General features: G+C 36.0%; 2 long non-coding RNA genes across 4 annotated transcripts; one reads left to right on the forward strand and one right to left on the reverse strand.

Moving 5' to 3' along the window:
- Positions 1–4,325: 4,325 nt before the first annotated feature.
- Positions 4,326–6,497, forward strand: LOC145555742 (uncharacterized). Of its 2 annotated transcripts, none has more exons than XR_014091549.1 (2): positions 4,326–4,878; positions 6,240–6,497. It is a non-coding gene; the product is annotated as an uncharacterized LOC145555742 (long non-coding RNA). The 2 variants fall into 2 exon arrangements; XR_014091548.1 differs by having other exon boundaries at positions 6,243–6,497.
- Positions 6,322–16,767, reverse strand: LOC145555735 (uncharacterized). Of its 2 annotated transcripts, XR_014091544.1 has the most exons (4): positions 16,641–16,767; positions 16,247–16,501; positions 9,147–9,222; positions 7,694–8,070 (listed from the first exon to the last, which is right to left on the reverse strand). It is a non-coding gene; the product is annotated as an uncharacterized LOC145555735 (long non-coding RNA). The 2 variants fall into 2 exon arrangements; XR_014091545.1 differs by lacking the exons at positions 7,694–8,070; positions 9,147–9,222 and adding an exon at positions 6,322–6,963.
- Between the last annotated feature and the right edge of the window lie 4,578 nt (positions 16,768–21,345).

The raw sequence follows: 21,345 nt of genomic DNA on the forward strand, positions 1-21,345 counted from the left end.
GGGGGTACTATCGGCGCAGAGGGAGGGGGAACAAATGGCGTAGGGCGCGCGGTGAGTTTTGGGGTGAAATTGGGAGGGTTTTGGTGGTGGTTGCGTGGAGGTTTCAGGGAGGGGGATGATGGTTTAGATGGTAGCGGCTGCAGGTGCGACTAGGGTGTTGTGTGGGGGTCCCACGAGGTGGTGGCTGGGCTGGCGGCGACTAGGGCGGTGGTTGTGTGGGGTCCGACGAGGCTGGCAGCCTGGGCTGGGTGGTTTTTCTTAAAAAAAATTGATTTTTTTTTATTTTTTTTTTTAAATTTTGGACCAATTGGAACTCGACACGTGTCAAGTGACCTGATGTAATAGGTCATTGACTTTTGTTAACCGGTTAGGGATTGAAGAAAAAGAAGACCCCCCAAAGTTCGGATTATTCTGGTATAATCTAAAGTTGGGATTATTCTACCAAAATTGATGAAAGTTGGGATTATTATTTCTAATTTTTCCTAATTAAAAAAGAAAAACTGAATAAGTAATTTACAAAAGGTCAAACAAGTAATACATAACAAGTAACAGAAAAACAAGTAACAACAAAAAAAGTAAAATATACAAGTAATTTATAAGGGTGAAACAAGTAACCAATAACAAGTAACACCAAAATAAGTAACAAACACAATAATCTACGAAAAGTCAAACAAGTAACCCATAACAAGTAACACCAAAACAAGAAAATATAAAAGAAATTGCATAAAATAAAAACAAGAAACTACAACTAAAATAATAAAAAAAAAAAAATATATAATAAATAAAAGCAGGTAACCAAATAAACAACTACTATTAAAACAGGTAATACCAAATAAAGTAAAAAAATATAGAAAAAAAGTAAGAAAACTCACATTCTTTGAAATTGACAAATTTATTCATTTGTCTGAATTTCAGAAAGAACTTGAAATGAAACATGCCAAGAAGAACCAGCAATATCCATATTTTGCACAGCATCAGCTCTCACTTCAGAAATAGCTCCATCGGCAGCTCTAATATCTTCAAATCCATCATCTTGCTCATCTTGAAATGAAGTAGGCTTATATTTCTAAATTATATTTTCAATTTCAATATCATTAGCCTTTTGAATTAAACTTCTTCTTTTCAATACATCAGAAGTTTTGTATTTCTGAATAATTTCCTCTAATACATTTGCATCATCCTTCTTATCAACCTTTTAATCCTCATGTTGACCAATATAAAAATCAGCCTTCCTTAAGAAACACCTTTTTTTTTATTTTTTTGCTTTTGCTGTTCTTTCTGTTCAGCAACATCAAAATCCTTTTTTCTTATCAAATTTTGTTTCTTTAATTGCATTTTCTCTACCTCTCCTATTTTCTTTACTTCCTTTTTCTCTTCATTTTTCTTTTTTGAACTCACAAATTCAATCTGTTTTTCTTTTAATTCTTTTTTATTCTCTTCCTTTTTGTCTTCTTTTTTCTTTCTCAAAGTGGCACACTCTCTCTTTTCTGCCTCTTCTTCTTTTTTCTTGTCAATCCTTTTCTTTTCAACACTAATAACAGACTCTTTCTTTTTTCCCTTCTTTTTTTTCTTGTTTCTCATCATTTTTCTTAGCAACAGAAGAAACCACAGTCTTTATTTTCTACATTTCCAACTGTTTAGTCTCAAACACTAAAATCAGCCACAGGATGTGTATCCTCATCTAAAATTCCATTACCATACTGCCCCTCACTAGTGGAAAAATGCTATTAGCAGCTGTAGACACCCAAATGTGTCTCCCCAAAACCAAACCCAGTGATGAATACCTTTCATGTCATTTTATTATCGAACAAGGTGAAAGTGTGAAAATTCTAGTGATGAGGATGTTTTTATTAAAATATCTCTTCTTTCTGTTTTTGAAAATATTTCTTTTCTTACCCTATTTATGAAAAACGTGCATTCCAGTTTAGTTTGATCCATGATATGGGTTCAATAATAGTGTAGTTGGATGGGGTTTTAAAATACCTTTCCAATGATATATTATAAGCCCAATTCCGATAAATAATGAGGAAGTTATGGTCAAAATACTAAAGTGGACCCGGTTTGGTTCTTACATACGGCCCAATGATCTAGAGGAGGGCCTATTATTAATTATCATTTCTAAAGCTATTAGGATTGATTATAGTCTTCTAGAATACTCTAGAAGGTTCTCTTAAATCCTAATGGAGTTAGGATTGATAATTATATTTCAAAGAGTTTGAAATTGAATAAAACTACTCCTTTTAAGAATCCTTGTTTTGTACGAGATGAAATATGTTCAGATTTTATTTTTATGCCTCATAATCTTTATCCAAATCTTATATGTTTGGATAGATATTGAAATTATCTTTCCAATTATATATTATAATATTAATTCCTAGTTATAACGAAAAAGATATGAATGAGATATGAAACTCTATCAAAAACTGATACCCTTCCACTATTTTGGTTATATCTTTTTATCTACAAAAGATTTTAATCTGATTCCAATTGGATTGGAAAGTAGACTTCAAGAACTTTCCAACGACATATTATATTTCTTATTTGGACTTCTGTATCAAACGATATGATAAAAACAAAATCCGCAAAAATTGTCTTGCAAAGCCGGACTTTAGGCCTGTCGCGCGGCGCTGCACCCTGTTGTGCGGCGACAGAGGAAATTGCGGCGACATCGTCATGTTTTATTCCTCTTCAAACTCTGATTCTTTTTTATCATATTCCGGCTTATTTTCATTATAAATAGTCTCCTTAGACCTCCATTTTTCAAGAATTCTTAACCAAAACTCTCTAATTCTCTTCTGTCTCTAAGCTAAAGCTTATTCTCTCTCTCCCTCTTTCTAATCCTAGCCTTTTATAAAGAAAATTCCGCATTCACAAGATCTAGACACACCTAGCATAATTCAAAGTTGTCTTCGCCCTAGACGTGAAAGGTTTGATATTTATGGGGGTTTGGTCCCAAATCTAGTCTAAACTTTCTTATTCTCTATCTCAATTATTTAATTTAATTAATTGTTTTAATTTTATTATTTTCCTTGAAGTTACTAATGTGTGTATTTTGTTATTAGAAAGAGATACGAGACATCCAAGTAAGTGATTTAATTGTTTAATGATGTTATGATATAGAAATCATGCTTAGATTTTTATTTTTATTTCTAGTATCATGTTTAGGGTAATTCCTAATATCAAGTATGATTGTTGTGATGCTTTTTATTTTCTTTCCTAATATCATGTTAGTATCATGTAAGGGTTAAAGCTTTGATTTTTATTGTTTAGTGACATGCTAGGGTTTATTATTAATCTTGTTAGTATCATGCCTAGGATCTTGCTATATTATGCTTTATTGTTAATATTAATCATGATTATAATTTAATAATTATGCTTTATAGTTGTTATTATTATTATTATGTTGCTTGATATTTATTGTTATTGTTCGATCACACCTTTTATGCATGTTTAAAGGGAATTGATACTTATAATCACGCTTAATAAGATAATCAATAATCTTGTTAGGGTTAATATGATTATAATTCAAGTGATCGCCAATAACAAACTTGTTTGTGCATTAATATTCAACCAACATAGATAAACAGGTTTAGGGTAAGCCTAATGATTGCATATTAGTCAGAAAGCGCACATGAATATGAGAAGAATAAAGTAGAGGCCTATTATTAGGGCAGGTTCAGTCTCTTTTAGATTTGATTTGTACCTTCATCCCCGAACTTCCAGTCATGGTTCCAGACCTATTGGAGTTGACGATTTCCTGGATCGTTAAGGGGTGTAACCTTCACCATGTCAAAGGTTTACAAGTTCCTAAAACTTGTTGGCGACTCTTTTGCTCTAGCTTCCTTCCCTTTGGACGCCACCATGCGTAAGAGTATGATCACAGTGGGGTTCAAGTTTGGGGTAATGCTTGAAATATTCCCTACAGCAGCACCCTATTAGCAACAGACGTTAAATAAGTTAGTTACTAAAACACTAATTGCAGCTGAATCAAATAATGTCAGTTACAAATACTATATCATTAGCAACTGGCGTAGTAATGAGCGCTGCTAATAGTTGAGGATTCAGTGTTAAAACTATATTAGCAACTGACTTATTTAATGGTAGTTACAAATATGATGGGATTTGCAACTGACGTAAAATTGAACGTTGCTAATATTATTTAATTGAAAATTAAATTTCCTAATAGTAACGGGCCTATTAAATGCCAGCTACGAGTACTTGGTCAAATAAAAAGTTGGCCAAAATAATTGTAACTGGCATAGTAAGTGCCTGCTACTAAAATCATTATCCAATTTATTTATTTTTTATTAAGTTTCCTTTTTAATTTTATTTTTGCTGGATCCTTCCTTATCCTCTCCTTCATCTTCTCTCTCCTCATTTGTAATCGTCATTCCTTAGCCTCTTTCTCCTCAAATTCCACAAAATTCTAGATCTCATCCTCTATAATGTGCTACTTTCAATCTGTTCATACAAGATCTGTGAATTTGTTTTTATTTTTTAATTAATTGATCTTCCGTTGAGTTGTGAGGAACCAAATTTGATGCAAAATTGATTCTGAATTTGGGGGTTATAATGCTTGTGAATCAACAGTTGCCTTTTTACGTTCATATTCGAAATTTTGAAGAGATTTGTGGTTCCTCGATTGTTATTGCTGTTGTTGTTCATTATTTAGGATTTGCGATTTAAATTCACTTTTTTTTAACCTTATTGCTGTTGTTGTTCATTGTTTAGGATGTTGTTCACGGGCTGTTATCTAGTTGCTTCCGGCGATGTTGGTGCGTGAGAACTGGTAAGGTGAGGTGGCCGCTGCCGGTGTCAATTTCTCCCGTGCTGGGATGGCTTTCTCGCTCGTCTAAATCATGGTCTCACGGTGGTCAGGTTAGTTTGCTATTTTAAATTCAAACCCATTAATTTAATTTTTCTAGGTTTTTTTAAATTGATTTTTTGATGCAATCTGGGTTTTCGGGTGGAATAAATTAAATCTGAATCACGGGATTTTGTGGGGTTTCATGGGTTTGAGGAAGATGAATTATATTTTATCATAATTTCTATGGTTTTGATGATTGTATTGAGAATTTAGATTGAATTTAAATCTATAAATTGATTCATTTGTGCAAATATGGAATTTAAACAACTTCCATATTACTGTTAGTTTATCAATTTGGAATGTTAGGAATAATCTACCTTGTAAGTAGGGTTGTCCCTTTACATATCTAATTAGCTCTTTGGTGCAAATTCTCTACATGACACCGTAATGGCTTGTATTGGTGAACTCTAAACTGAGAGGCTATAGCTATATATGCAATCCTGTTTGAATGACTTAAAACCAGAGATTTTATTTTCCCTTTTGAATTGGAAGGATTGAGGCTTTTTTTTGAAGTGGCCCTTTTTATTTTTCGAAACTGTGTTGTTTAAGTGCTTTCCGTAAAAGTTAATTGACCAGGCTTTTCCTACACTTTTTTTTATGTATATCTTTCATCAACACTCTCCCCTGAATTCTCTATAGGTACGTCATCGTTTGATGAAATTCATGTTCTTATAATTATTGCTAGTTTATCAATTGCTCAACTTTCCGGCCTTCTGTTTGATTATTACTGTTTGTTTATCGATTTGGAATGTTAGGGATTATCTACCTTGTAAGTAGGGTTGTGCCTTTACAGATCTAATCAACTTGAGTCACTGTCTTGTTGCCTTTACTATTATGTTTTGGTATTCTTAATCTCTGCTTTACCTGCTTATGTACTGCAAGCTATGTTTTACTTACTTGGTGCTTATTGTGAAAGTATCAAGGGTCCCTGTCAGTATACCAGGTGTTTTGCTGTTATGCAATTTTTTTTTTCTATGCTATCCGACAATTTAGCTGTTTGTATTATACAGTTTTGTAGATGATCATTGTTATTGAGCTCAACTTTGTCCGAAAAACTTACTTTCTTGTTCCAACAGTTTCTTAGGACTGATGTATTATTATTTGATCTATACTTACTTTCTTGTTCCTACATTCTAAGATATTTAACTGTTGACCTTGGATTTTTTTATTGTTTGAAGAAATATTTCCACATGTTGTGATGTTGGATTTCATAGTAAAATTCAGTGTGTATTTCTCTCATTAAAACTTGAACCTTAAGCACTCAAGTTCTTTCTCGTTAGATTTTGGTGCTTATTTTTTTTGTTTAATTTTACTTATGTTTAGAGGAATTTCTAATCAATTGTTGTTTATTGTACTTTTTATATATGTTTAGCAGGAAATCCATGGCTAATGTGGTCGATTTGAGTCGTTGCTTCTCATAAATGGTGTCGCTCCGAGACGATATCACTGATGTGTTCTTTTTTTTTTCTTTTTTTTTTTTTGTAGATTGGTATCCTTGTAATTTTAAAAAAATTTGTATTTAATGTATACAGTAAAATCAACACAAATTTTGTTACCATAGTAACTTGTATGAGTACGTGATATACGTAGCAGTTCCTGCATAAATTTGGGTAAAAAATTGATTTTTCTTTTTTTTTTTTTTTTTTTTTTTAAAAAAAAAAAATGATTTTTAAAAAAAAAAAAATGACTACCAGCTGCAAAAACATACCATCAGCTGCTGGCTGAACTATATGTCAGCTACAAATAGGTACTATTAGCAGCTGGCCAAACTATATGCCAGCTGCAAATAGGTACTATTAGCAACAGGCCTAGTTTTAGGCCAATTGCGAATAATACTTTTTTATGTTAAAAAAAAGACCAGTTGCAACTGGCAAATCAGTGTGCCAGTTGCAAATAATCACTATTAGCAACGAACAAGCATCAGTTGCAAATAATATTCTCATTAGCTGATGCCCCCGCAATAGCAGCCCCACGCGCCAGTTGCTACAAGCCACTTTTTGCCAGTTGCTAATAGCGTTTTTTCCATTGGTGCCTTTTCCTTTTCCAACCTATCTTTAAAAGTTTCATCATTCCAATGCATGATCAAGGGCGCTGACCTGTCAACAAAAAACCCTTCTACTTGAATCCTATGAAAATAACAAATCTAAAGCAACAGAATACTTCCAATAACATATTCTGACACCAGTTAAACTTCTTGATCTCCGTAATTACATTATCCAAAGCTAAAACCAATTTGAAATCAGCTGATCGATTTGATGTAGGAGCAAGAAATGTAACCATTACATACATAACAAAGCATTTTTCAAACTCATCGTTTCCTGTTAGCATCCCCTCATCAGTTGTCATCTTACTAAACAAAAGAGGAACAGATACATCTAGAGATTTTTTCCCATATAATTTTCTCCAATATGTCTTCAATTCAGTATTCTTCCTTTTAAGTGAAATAGGAACAGTTGTTGCTCCTATTGGTATCATTAACACATCACGAACATCGACTACTGTTAGTTGCAAACTCCTTCCAAAAGTTAAGTTAAACTTACAATTTTCAGAATCAAAAGAACTATAAAGCCAAAGAACCATGACCGTTGGAAATGTATTTAACTTAATCAATGTTAAATCCCCAAAACCAATAGCTCTTCCATTCACCCACAACATACAATACAAACACTCCAATAATTCCACACATCTTGAATTCATCCACAACAATACAATACAACAAAATTAACCATACGTTCCAAAAATCAATTAAAACTTGAATAAAGAAATCATTGATTTATAATTTAGAAATGTAACAACAATAACCAGCAGGCTAAATAAAAGTAGATATATAAATGTGTTATATTGTTTTATTTAATTGAACTAAATGTAATTAATTATAACATCGATTAATAAGATAACTAGTCTTTTCAACAAAAAATTAAGTCTAAAAAACTGAGCCCATTGTTCTCGAATCTCATCCAATTCTACATTTTTGCAAATATAAAATAAAGAATACGTGTCCATTATACATTATAAAATTAAAACATCAACTAAAACTCGTATAGCATTTCAACTTGCAAAGAAGAGGTAAATTCATCAATATTAATTTTTGAATTTCAGCTCTGATTTCAGTTTTGATTTTCAATTCTGAACTTCAGATCTAAAAATTAAGCTCTGAATTCAGCTCTGAATTTATGCTTTGATTTAAGTTCTGATTTTCAGTTCTGAAAAAGCAAATACGAAATTCGATTTTAGTTCTGTAGATCAATTATTCTCAATTATAGTTCAGTAGATCAAGTTCTAGTTTAGTCAGTGGGCTAGAAGCAAATACGAAATTCGGGTTCAGTTCAGTGGACAAAAGCAAATACGAAATTTGGGTTTAGTTTAGTAGATCAGGTATTCTCAAGTAACAAGTACAAAGAAGGTACTAGACTACTTATAAGTGTCGCCGTGTTGCCATACATCCCCCCTTTCTCATAAGGCTATCCAATTCCTTCAATTTGGCATGACGATAAAAGGAGAACGCCAAATCTACCATATTAATACAAGACCAAAGGTAGTAAAGCTATTACTCCGTATTATTATTATTAAGTCCATCTATCATTCACGAGTTTAATGAACCAATCTCATTGTAGTTGTAATATTGGATACATGGTCAAAGTTATCCCCATCACCCTCTGGCCGAAACACTAACATGAATTTCAATGTAGTATAGTTTGAATGATCAATGAGCTAAACTATCAATATCATACTGAACATCAATAACCCATGCCCAAAGGATAATACTAATTTACCATGCAAACTAATTTGCAATGTTTAGCTCTAATAACCTTAATAAATAAAGTTGAGCTGACACATAAACCAACATTATATACTTTATAATAGCAACATTTCAACGTCACTTTGATAATTTTTCAATCTATATACAAATATACATACATAAATTTTAACCAAAAAAATTAAAATAAAAAATAAAAAAAATTTGCTCCACTAATTCTAATAAACCAAACTTCCACTAATGCTCAATCAATTGCAGTTAACTAAAATCCAAAGTCTATACAATCCTTAGATGCAAATTCCAAAGAAACAAGCTCAAATCTATTATCAAAAATCATATAAATCAAAGAGAGGAAACAAAAAATAATCAGATTAAATCATCTAGGTTCTAATCACATAAATTGTATCAATTAAAAAACAATAATTTGACAGCAGAAAACAATTAAGAACATTACCCCCAAAACCCCCCTTTGGGGTATCTGAAATAAAAACAGTAAAATTTTAAATATAGTAAAAAAACAACCTGACAAATCTCTTGAAGTATAGAATCAGAAGCTTGGCGTAAGGCCATAAGTATTGGACATGGCTAGCGACCGTGGCTGAAAATTCTTGCATTGCAGCATATTAGAGGAAAAAATACTTATAAATAAACAACAAAGCAATGCAAGGAAAACTGATTTGATTATTTTGCAAGGTTCACTAATAGAAAACCAAATCTAAATTATTTACTCATTTATTCCTGGGAATAAAATCCAAACGGTAGCCAAAAAAGTTGGGTGGCAAAAAAATACCTAATCCTTGTAAAAAATTAAGCCAATTAGAAACACAATAGCCTATGCACAGGCAAACACAATAGCCTATGCACCAACACAATAAGAGTCTTCTATAAAAGAACATAATCAACTTTAAAATAATGCATAATACCTCACTCACACATGAATATCCCTTAATACTTGCAGTTGATATATGTTGGTAAAATAACTATTGAAATCAATAACAAACAAAAGATTAGAACTTTCGTGGATTGAAGATCCCAAACTCACAGTCGCGCCGTGAAACAAAATCCACTGCCTTAGAAGCGAAATACGCCACCACCGGTACAAGTTTCTTAGTGACGCACGCCCCCCAAGTTTAACGCAACTCTCTCCGTAATCCGTTCACCCAAACTCAAAGAGTGGAATTGCTCAAGAACTGTTCAGATCTCAAAAAGTAGGTTTGTGTTTTCGGCTAGAAAGTGAATGATACTCATGAAAAAGCAAGACTCGTATTTATATGAGTCCCGGAAAAGGAAACACGCAAGCAAACCGACCTAGGAAAAAAGGCGGGCCCGATCGGGCAAGCTGCCGCCCGATCGGGCGCGAGATCGAGTTTCTCCAGACGTAGTGTCGCGCCCGGTCGGGCGAACACCGCCCGGACGGGCGATCTAAAAATCCCATCCTGGGTGAGCCATCGGGCGAGGCTGCCCGATTGGGCTCGTAAAAAACTCGAGTCCACCGCCCGGTCGGGCGAAGGCCGCCCGATCGAGCGCGAGAGTTCTCGTCAAAAACTCTTGTCCGCCGCCCGATCGGGCGCGTGAGTTCTCTTATTTTCCTTGATCACCTCCGCCTGATCAGGCGCGAGTCATCCGTTTGCATTACCTATTTCCAACAATCCCTCACTAATGCGAGCGGATCTTCAACATGAAATCTGAACAATAAATGAAAGTCTTAGTACTTAAATGCTAGTATCTAAAGGTTTGAACTAACACATTAGTGCACAAGGTTTTCAACACTTCCCTAGTAAGTATCCTAAGATTTGAACTCCTAGGAGCGAGGAAGGGACCTTGAATACACATACCTTGACTTTAGAGCTTAAGCAACTCCGCCAATCTTGGCCAACACTTGGGCTCTCATGAGTACTTCAGGAAAACAATACTCCAGTCTTCCCTTGAGAGAGGCCACCTCTCGTACTCACGTAGGTGTTCATCCTATGTGTTATTCACACACGTTCCCAGCAAATTCAAAGGTCTTTCCCTGCAGGCTTAAACATGTTTAAGCACCTTGCAAACCAGAGAATTACATGCAATGGAACTAGAACATTAAGAACATAAGTTCAACCCTTCAACTTTCGGTGTCATTATCTATCCTGTTTTAAGAACTAATGGGACAAAGGTCTTAACTCTCTTAAGAACCTCCATCTATCCATCCCTGCTTAGAAAACAACTGGACTAATGACATTAAGAGACAAACTCATCCTAGCAGAATCTAACTGGTAAAGCTTGCCACTCTTATAGAGTAATAGATTCAAACACATGATACATATATAACAAATCCACGTGATTCATGCCAATGAAACAAATAAACCAAAACAGGTTCCAGATTTATTGAAACCAATTTATCACGTCACACAACTAGTATAGCTACCATTTCAAGTCATTACAACAAAGGTCCTAAACCCATACCAGTTGATGACTCCACCACTAGTCTACGACTTAATCCCTTAGTAAAAGGGTCTGCCAGGTTTTTCTCTGTTCGAACATAGTCCAACGAAATAACCCCATTCACAATAAACTGCCTCACAGACTCGTGTCTGACTCTTATGTGCCTTTTCTTACCGTTGTAAACGCTGTTTTTAGCAACACATATAGCGGCTTGTGAATCACAATGCATAGACACAGGTGGTGACGGCTTCCCCCACAAAGGAATATCAATAAGCAAATTTCTCAGCCAATCTGTCTCTTGTGTAGCAAGATCCAATGGGATGAACTCAGCTTCCATTGTTGATCTAGCTATACACGTCTGCTTACCAGACTTCCATGAAACTCCACCCCCACTAAGGGTAAACACATAGCCACTTGTAGAGCTTGTTTCATCACTATCCGTTACCCAATTTGCATCACAATACCCTTCAAGAACCAAATGATGACCAACAAAATTCAATCCCCAAGACACGGTTCCACATAGATATCTGATCACACGCTTCAAAGCAACCCAATGTTGCTCACTAGGACAATGAGTATAGCGACTAAGTCTACTAACAGCAAAAGAAATATCAGGGCGAATGCAATTCATCAAAAACATCAGACTACCAAGCACCTTAGCATATTCAGTTTGAGACATACCGTCCCCCACATTTTTCACCAAAGTTCAGATCAAAGGGGGTTCTCAATGGAGGCAAATCAAAACAATTAAAGTTCTTCAGAATTTTCTCCATATAATGAGACTGAGACAGAAAATACCCTTTCTTGGTTTTAGTAACTTTAACACCAAGGATCACATCTACCTCTCCCTAATCCTTCATCTCGAACTTTGAATTTAAATACTTCTTAGTTTCATTTATGACATACATGTTTGAGCCAAACAGGAGCATGTCGTCAACGTACAGGCATAGTATCACACATTACGCATCAAACATCTTAGAGTACACACATGCATCACTACCATTGACAACAAAACCAAAACTAAGAATAGTTTTATGAAATTTTTCATACCATTGCTTCGGAGCTTGTTTCAAACCATACAAGGATTTCTTTAGTTCGCACACCTTATTCTCCATCCCAGGAACTACAAAACCCAGAGGTTGCTCCATGTAGATCTCCTCCTCCAAATCGCCATTCAAAAAAGCTGTCTTAACATCTATCTGATGCACAATCAAGTTGTAGGATGAAGCTAAGGCAAACAAAACACGAATAGTGGCAATTTTAGTCACAGGAGAATAAGTATAAAAATAATCAAGGCCAAATTTTTGAGTGAATCCTCTTATCACCAATCTAGCTTTGAACCTTTTCACGGTGTCTGAAAATCCACTTGCACCCAATAGCTCTGCTCCCTTTTGGCAGGTCCACAAGCTCCCAGGTTTCATTTGACATGATTGAGTCAAGCTCACTATTTACAGCTTCCTTCCAGAATGTTGCATCTACTGAACTCATAGCTTCTTCAAACGATTTCGGATCTTCATCCATAACCTGTAGACACAGCATGATCTCATCTAGATCATCTTCGAACTCACTTAGATTTCCGCACTCAAATATAAAGGCTGTTAGGAAATCAGGTCCAAGGCTTGTCTCCACTCTTTGCCTTTTTACTTCTCCTAGGTTGAATCTCACTCTCAATCCTAGGGGAAGCATCTTCTGGCTCTGCAGATGAAGAAACTGAAGAAACATCGTTAGTAACTAAGATTTTCTTCAAAGGAAATACGTGTTCAAAGAACTCTGCATCACGAGATTCAGATATAGAGCGATCTTCCAGACTCATAAACCTGTATGCGGCACTATTCTCAGCGTAGCCAATGAATACTGTATCATAGGTCCTAGAACCTATAGTTGAGCGCTTGAACGATGGATAGCCCACCTAAGCTAGACACCCCCACACTTTCATGTGATTCAAGTTTGGGGCATAACCCTTTCATATTTCATATGGAGTCTTGTCTAACTTCTTGTGAGTTACTCTGTTCTGTACATAATTAGCTGATAGAACCGCTTCACCCCACAAATTGTGGGGCAATCCGGAACTTAGGAGCATTGCATTCATCATTTCCTTCAAGGTCCTATTTTTCCTTTCTGCCACACCATTTTGCTGCGGAGTATACGGGGCCGATACTTCGTGAATGATTCCCTCACTTTCACATAAGTCCTTGAGGAAATCGGAGCCATACTCTCCACCCCTATCTGAGCGAACTCTCTTTATTTTCCGCTCCAACTGATTTTCTACTTCTGCCTTATACACAAGAAACTTGGACTCTGCTTCATCCTTCGTCCTTAAAAGATACACTTTGCTATATCTCGAACAATCATCAACGAAGGTGATATAGTAGCGTTTCCCGCCTCTACTTTCCAAGTTCTTGAAGTCTGCTAAATCTGAATGAATTAGCTCAAGTGGTGTTGTCTCTCTCTTCGTGACAGATTTGTAGGGTTTCTTCACGAATTTAGACTCCGCACACACTTCACATTTTTCAAATCCATCTAATGACATATTTGGGAGCAAATTTAAACTTTTCATTTGTTTCAATTTTGTTGCACCAACATGACCCAATCTACTATGCCATAATTCAAAGGACTCAACAATATAATCAGAAGTAGAAATCTTATTCATTGAAGGAACAGTTACAATCTCAAGAACAAATAGGCCCCCACTAAGGTAACCCTTTCCAACATACTCCCCATTACGGGTTAACACAAGTTTATTAGCATCAAAAACTAACTTAACTCCTACTTTGTTCAACAAAGCACCAGAAATTAAATTTCTACGAAGAGAAGGAACATACAGCACATTGTGAAGAGCCAAGGTCTTCCCTGAAGTCAGCTTCAGAACCACTTTGCCCTTTCCAAGTACCTCAGAGCTGAGCTGCTTGAATTTCCCATGTAGACTTGTTCACCTTCCTTTGCATCTTCCATACTGACAAACAGATCCTTGTTAGCACAGAAGTGTTTAGATGCACCAGTGTCCACGATCCATTCACTGTTGTTCTCACCCACGTTGACTTCAGAAACAACTGCAGCGATTACATCTTCATCCTCATTCTCAACCAGATGAGCATGACCCTTGATTCCTCCACTCGATTTCAGATTTTTCTTCTTGTTTTTGCATTGTGAAACAAAGTGCCCCACTTCACCACATGACCAGCACTTGACAGTGACTTTCTTCCCAATCTTGCCCTTAGCTTAGAGATTCCCCTTCTTCTCAGAGCTCCCATTCTTGGCACGATTATCACCTGCTTTCTTGTCAGAGTCAGCACCAGATTCAACAAGGTTAGCCTTGATTGCTAACACATTCTTTGGCTTAGAGGAAACATCCTTAAGCCTGTTGGCTTCCTCAATCTTCATGTGGCTCACAAGTTCTTCTAGGGTTAGATCCCTCTTTTTATGCTTGAGGTGATTTCTATAATCAGACCAGGAATCAGGTAATTTTTCAATCAAAACATTAGCCTGAAGGATTTCACACATCTTCATACCCTGAGTAAGAATTTCAGCAACATAATTTTCATACACATGGACTTGGTCCATAATAGGCTTTGTATCAACCAATTTGAAATTCAACCAATTTCCAGTCACATACTTCTTTTTCAGGCATCATCAGCACCATATTTCTTCTCTAAAGACTCCCACAACACCTTAGCAGACTTCATATTAACATACAAATCAAATATGTTGTTTTTCATGCTGTTCAAAAGATGACCTCTAACAAATTTATAATCACGATCAAATTTCTTGATTTCAGATTCATTAGCAATAACAGTAGTGATCCTTTGACTAGAGCTAGATTCTTTATTCCCAGGAGCAGGAGTACTAGGAATTTCAATCATGGTATTGGTTTGCTCAATGGGTTTTGGAGCATCCCTAAACAAAACATAATCAATTTCTACTTGTTCAAAAGCAATCAACATCCTTTGTGGCCATCTCTTATAATTAATTCCATCAAGAGACTCAACCTTAGACAGATCTAGGTATAGACGAGTTTGAGAATTGCTAGTCATGATATCAACGGAATAAATCAAAATATTTCGCTTCTAAATTGTTGGTAAAATAACTGTTGAAATCAATAACAAATAAAAAGATTAAAACTTTCCTGGATTGAAGATCCCAAACTCACAGTCGCGCCGTGGAACAAAATCCACTGCCTTAGAAGCGAAATACGCCACCACCGGTACAAGTTTCCTAGTGACGCACACCCCCCAAGTTTAACGCAACTCTCTCCGTAATCCGTGCACCCGAACTCAAAGAGTGGAATCGCTCAAGAACTGTTTAGATCTCAAAAGGTAGGTTTGTGTTTTCGGCTAGAAAGTGAATGATACTCATGAAAAAGCAAGACTCGTATTTATATGAGTCCCGGAAAAGAAAACACGCAGAGAAAACCGACCTAGGAAAAAAGGCGGGCCCGATCGGGCGCGAGATCGAGTTTCTCCGGACGTAGTGTCGCGCCCGGTCGGGCGATCTAAAAACCCCATCCCGGGCGAGCCATCGGGCGAGGCCGCCCGATCGGGCTTGTCGAAAACTCGAGTCCGCCGCCCGATCGGGCGCGAGAGTTCTCGTCAAAAACTCTTGTCCGCCGCCCGGTCGGGCGAAGACCGCCCGATCGGGCGCGAGAGTTCTCTTATTTTCCTTGATCACCTCCGCCCGATCGGGCGGCTGGGCGAGAGCCGTCCGATCGGGCGCGAGTCATCCGTTTGCATTACCTATTTCGAACAATATATATTCACCAATCACCACTATTTCCTTTTACAATATTATTCCTTGTCACATTCCTCTCACATGATAGCTACAAGCTAATTTGACCAGCCAATTAAACCAATTTCAAGGCACCATTTTCATTAAACAGAACAAATACTAAGTATTTGTACTAGTAACATTACCACCGAATACGTTTTCGATATAAACATCAGACTCCAAAAATTAATCTAGTTGTAGATAGTTAGTGGAGCAAATAATAACTAAGATAACATATTTCCATTTAAACCATACTAAAGTAACCATACTACTAACACTACAACCATCTAAGCTCATCGGCAATTCGGCATAATCTCTCAATGCAATCCCACAAATCTATAGTATATTTCACTTCTCTAAAGCATTATTAGCTCTTACTTTGTTGTTGTATTGTTCATCTTCCAAAACAAATAAATAACTACAAAGGATACATTGAACTATACCTTATTTAACTTCTCAATGAATCAGCTCGCTGCGGCACCCACCCTTAGATAGCCTCCCCTGCAACGGCGGCAAGCCAATTAGGCCACCTAGTAGCAACCTGCTCTCCTTCAACAGACAATGATTTCGGAATCAACCCACTCGCCAAATGATGGTGAGGAATTACAAGCTCTGGTTTCTCTCTCTTGTGCTCGAAACTCTCGCCCCCCATCTGCTACCGTGAACACCAAATTTGGAAGTAGTATGTAATGAAATCCCTAAACAACCATTAAATTAAATTAATTAATAAATAAATAAAAGCACAAACCCTAGAACTTCATCTTTTAATTTCTTGAATAATCGTTTAGCTAGAATTAATTAAAACATTAATAAATTAAGAGGAGATCGAGCGCTTACCTTGTTGATATCTTCCATAATTGAGATTTGGAAAAGCTTCAGAGCAGTTTTAGAGGAGAATTGGTGGTTGTGAAAAAATGGGGTAATTGATAAGTTAGGTTGTATGTCGAAGGACGGAAAGTATGAGTAATTTCAAAAAAAAAAAAATTTGAAAAAATCGTGAGTAGCATTAGTAACTGGCTTTATAATGTCCATTACATTAAATAAAGCCCATTACATTAAATAAAGTCAACAAAGTTTAACTTGCTATTTGTAACTGGCTTTTATAATGCCCCATACTAATAATTGGTCAGCCTATCTTTTGACCTACTATTTGTAACTGACTTTGGTTATGCCAGTTACTAATGCTAATTTATTTGTAACCTGCATTAGCTATGTTGGTTACTAATACCCTTGTAGTAACTAACATAATTTATGTCAGTTACTAATGGGGCGTTACAAATAGCATTTTTTTTACTAGTGAATCTTTATCAATTTTAAATGGTTAACAAGTACACTCATATAACAGGTAATCCTCTTACCCCCTACTATAAATAAAAACACAAACAAGTAACCCATCAAGGAAAAATACTAGAGAATTTAGAACAGTAACAACTTTATCATTTACAAGTAACAACTTAACAAGTAACACTCATATAACACTTATATCACACCCACCTTAATAACTCCTATTTAACAAGTAACGCCTACAATCTTTATCAATTTTAAGCAGTTAACAAGTACACTCATATAAGTAATCTTCTTAGCCCCTACTATAAATAAACACAAATAAGTAACCCCTCAAAGAGTGAACCCTTTTTATCACTATTATCATATAACAAGTAACACACTATAACCTTTATTAATTTAATATGAGTAATCCTTAACAAGTAACACACCAGAAAACAAGTAACACTCATATAAGTAATCCTCTTAAATAATAACACCCTAACAAGTAACACTTACATAAAATCTCCGCTACAACCTACAAATAAACAGTAACACCTTTATCATTTACAAGTAACACCCTATAAAGTAAGCATTCAAAAAACTCCAATAAAAAATGAAAAACTTACAATCTCAGACAATAAATTCAATAAACTCATGTTAAGGAAATTAAAAAAACCAAAAATTAATAAGAAAGTAAACCAAAGCACAATTAATAAAAGAAGAACATTTCATACCCCTCTTCAAGTTTTACAACTTCAACAACTTGACTAGAAGTTGCAGCAAGTTTACGAGCTCTGCGTGATCACCTATTCACAATTTTAGGTTTAACATCCACATCAGGTTTAACATCATCCATGGCATTGACATTATCAGAAGCCTGAGCTTCCACTGCAGCAATAACATCTTTTGCAATAACAACATTCACATTATTGAAGGATTTATGTCTTTGTCGTGTGCAATTACTAGATATATAAATGGATCAAATTATGGAGATAATTAAGTTCGGTCATTTGGGTCATCATTTTATCATAGCTAGAGGTACTAATGATCTTTGGGCTAGTAAAATAGCCCAAAGCCCAATTGGACGGACCCTATAAGGTCACACAAAGGGTCTAGATCTGGCGCGAGAGGACGAGGCCCATGATGGGCCTCATCCCCTATAATGGTCGGCCATATGGAGTAAGGTTGGAGGATTTTGGGCTTCCTAACCTTAGTCTAATTATAATATGATTATAAATAAACTAGGTGCCTAGGGTTTGCATGATACAAGAATTCAATTGATTAGTAAGATCAAAATTAAACCTGAGTTAGCAAACACGAGACCAAGCCCCTCAAATCTTTCTCTCTCACGGCTCTCACCACCTCCCTTGCTCCGGTTGTGGTGGTTTGTGGTAGACTTGGCAATCCTGACCCAGACTTGATGACCCGACCCGAATGACCCGACCCATGACCCGAAAACAATGACCTGAAATTGACCAGAAACCCGAAATTGACCCAAAACTCGAAATTGACCAGAAACCCGAAATTGACCCAAAACCCGAAATTGACCCGACTCGACCCATACCCGACCCAATGTGGAGTTGACCCGACCTTGACTCGAAACCCAAAGTTGACCCTACCCAATGTACCCGACCCAAAGTTGACCCGATACCCAAATTGACCCGATACCTGAAATTGACCCGATTCCTGAAATGTCCTAACCCAAAGTGACCCGACCCGAATTTTACCCGATACCCGAAATGACCCGACCCGAATTTGACCCGATACCCGAAATGACCCGACCCTAATCGACCTGTTAACCGAATCGACCTAGCCTAAATTTAAATCGAATTAATTGACTCGAACATACCCAAAACCTAAACTGACCCGAACTAAAACTACCTTGTACGCAAAATGACCTAAATCGATTTAAGTCTGTACTACGTGTGTGACCCGAACTAAAACTACCTTATACTCGGCAAAATGAGCTTGTCACATTGAATAGTTTGTTAAGATTCAACTATTTTATTTGTATACTCATTGATAATTACAAAATATATGTCAAAATTTTGCACGCATCTGCATTATTACATAAATTTTCAATGAAAATGGAGTACGTAAATAAAAACAAAGGGAGTATTATAGATAATAATAATAATAATAATAATAATAATAATAATAATAATAATAATAATAATAACAATAATAATAATAACAATAATAATAATAATAATAATAATAATAATAATAATTGTTTGCTGCTCAAGTATGAAACTAGTTCTAAGGCGATTGGGTATGGTCTCCTTCCTTTCTCTTTCTCTTGTTGAATTGCTGAAGCGGGTACATAAGTTCTCAAAAACTTAACACATTGGGGCACGTGTTGTTGCTCACATCTTTATTAGGATTGAGTTTGATCTAGCTAGAGGAGAAGGGCTCATATTATTGTATCTTGGCTTCCTAGTAATTGTTTGTAGGTTGTATGACTTTTTCTATAATAATAATAATAATAGTAATAATAATAATAATAATAATTAATGTTACGATAATCTTATAATAATGATAACAACCATAACAATGATATTAACACAAACAACTATATTCTATAAAAATTACAAATCTACTATATTAAGCTTAAATTGCTTGACTCAAAATATCGACCCGAAATGACCCGACCCAAAGTCGACCCGAACCGAACTTGACCCGATACATGGACTCAAAAACTGACCCGACTCGAAATGACCCGACCCAAACTTGACCCGACCCTAACTCGACCCGATCCAAAGTTGACCCAAAGTATTGACCCGATACCCGACCTGACCCGATAATTTATTGACCCGAAACCCGAAATGACCCGACCCGACCCAAACTCGACCAGAACATTTGTTGACCTGACTTTGACCCGACCTAGAATGACTTGACCCATACCCGTCCCAAATGACCCATTTTCCAGGTCTAGTTCATGGTGGTGGTGGTTCGTGGTGGTCGGTTAGTGTAGGCGTCGTTTGAAGTGCCCCATATGTTAAAGCATGTTGTGAATGTGCTTGGCACTCTTAGGAAGTGGGAACTGACGTATACGATTAGGGACAAATAAAGTAGGGAGCCGCCAACAAGTTTTTAAGGAACTTGATTGTAAACTGTTCACGGACCATTTAAGGCAACCATGATTAAGGGACAACGAAAGGCAACAACGATTGACCCGTGAAGGTTACACCCTATTCATAATCCATAAAATTACTAACTCCATATGGTTTGGAACCACGAAAGGAGGATCGGGGATAATGGTACGAAGTGAGTTATGGAGTCACATTCGCCCGCATTGGCCTCTACTCGATTCTTATTTGTGATTCCTACGATCTCAAAGGCATGCAAACAAAATATTCAATTCGCTCCAAACTAACATTAGGCTAAATTGGTTAAATATTAATGCAACATATAATTCTAAAATATTAGTGATCACTTTGATTAAACAACAAGATTAAAAAGGAACCTAAAACGGTCGTCCAAATTATCTTATTAGGCGTGATTTCCAATTACATATTCCCTTTAACATGCAATATGGTGATTAAAAATAATAATAGAATAAACATTAATATGGGAAGCAATTTAACAATAATAGCGTTAGTCAAATCAAATATTAATAAACCTAATCATGATACTAGCAACAAGAATAAAAATAAGAGTAATTAAGTGATTAATTACTCACTTTCCGCGTTCCCTTGAATTGCTACATCATGAATAAACTGTTAGTAACTTCAATAAATATAAATCGAATTAAAACAATTAAATTAAATAAAAAGTAGAGTTGATTTGGTCCAAACCCTTAGTTAATTATAGCTTTCACGCCTTGGTTTAAGGACGGAACCTCGGGTTAAGTATGGACTCCTTGGAGTGCTTAGGGGAAGTATTATGAAATAATAGGGTGGCTAATATTTAGGCTAAAGAGGAAGAAGAGAATGATTTTGTGATCAAGCTTGTTGATGATTGAAAAAAGGGTGATATGACCTCTAATTATAATGAAAAAAGAAGGGTCAAATGCTTTCTTTGGACTAGAAAGTCTAATCCTAGCAAGAAAGCTTTAGTCTCTTGGAAATTTATTTGTTTGCCTAAGACTTGTGGAGGTTGGAATCTTACCTCTCTTGAAGACTGGAATAAAGCAGCAATCACCAAAGTGCTTTGGGACATTGCTCATAAATCTGATAATCTCTGGGTTAAATGGATACACATTTATTATTTCAATAACAAAGATTTTTGGTCTTCTCCTGTTCCTAAAAAATGTTCTTGGGTTTTAAGGAAGATC

The sequence above is a fragment of the Chenopodium album genome, chromosome 1 (genome assembly GCF_948465745.1).
Source record: "Chenopodium album chromosome 1, dcCheAlbu1.1, whole genome shotgun sequence".
NCBI lineage: Eukaryota > Viridiplantae > Streptophyta > Magnoliopsida > Caryophyllales > Amaranthaceae > Chenopodium > Chenopodium album.